The following is a 253-nucleotide window of genomic DNA, read 5'->3' as shown; positions in this document are numbered from 1 at the left end:
CCGTGTACTGCATGAGTTAATAGGCACTTTAGTTTCAAGAATGTTCTATGACTGTTCATGTGTGTATTTAGCTTGTTCTAGTACATACATCTTCTAGGGTAAGGAGCGAATGTAAACACATCCAACCTTGGTTGCCACATAAGGATTTTTCTCTGACTTATTTTTAAATAAGGTCTCCCACTAAACCTGAAGCTCACTGATTTTGCTAGACTGACTGGCCATCGAGTCCCAGAGATCCTCCTCCAGAGTACTG

The sequence above is a fragment of the Rattus norvegicus genome, chromosome 5 (genome assembly GCF_021556685.1).
Source record: "Rattus norvegicus strain SHRSP/BbbUtx chromosome 5, alternate assembly SHRSP_T2T, whole genome shotgun sequence".
Lineage (NCBI taxonomy): Eukaryota > Metazoa > Chordata > Mammalia > Rodentia > Muridae > Rattus > Rattus norvegicus.
Note: the sequence above shows the minus strand (reverse complement) of the source record.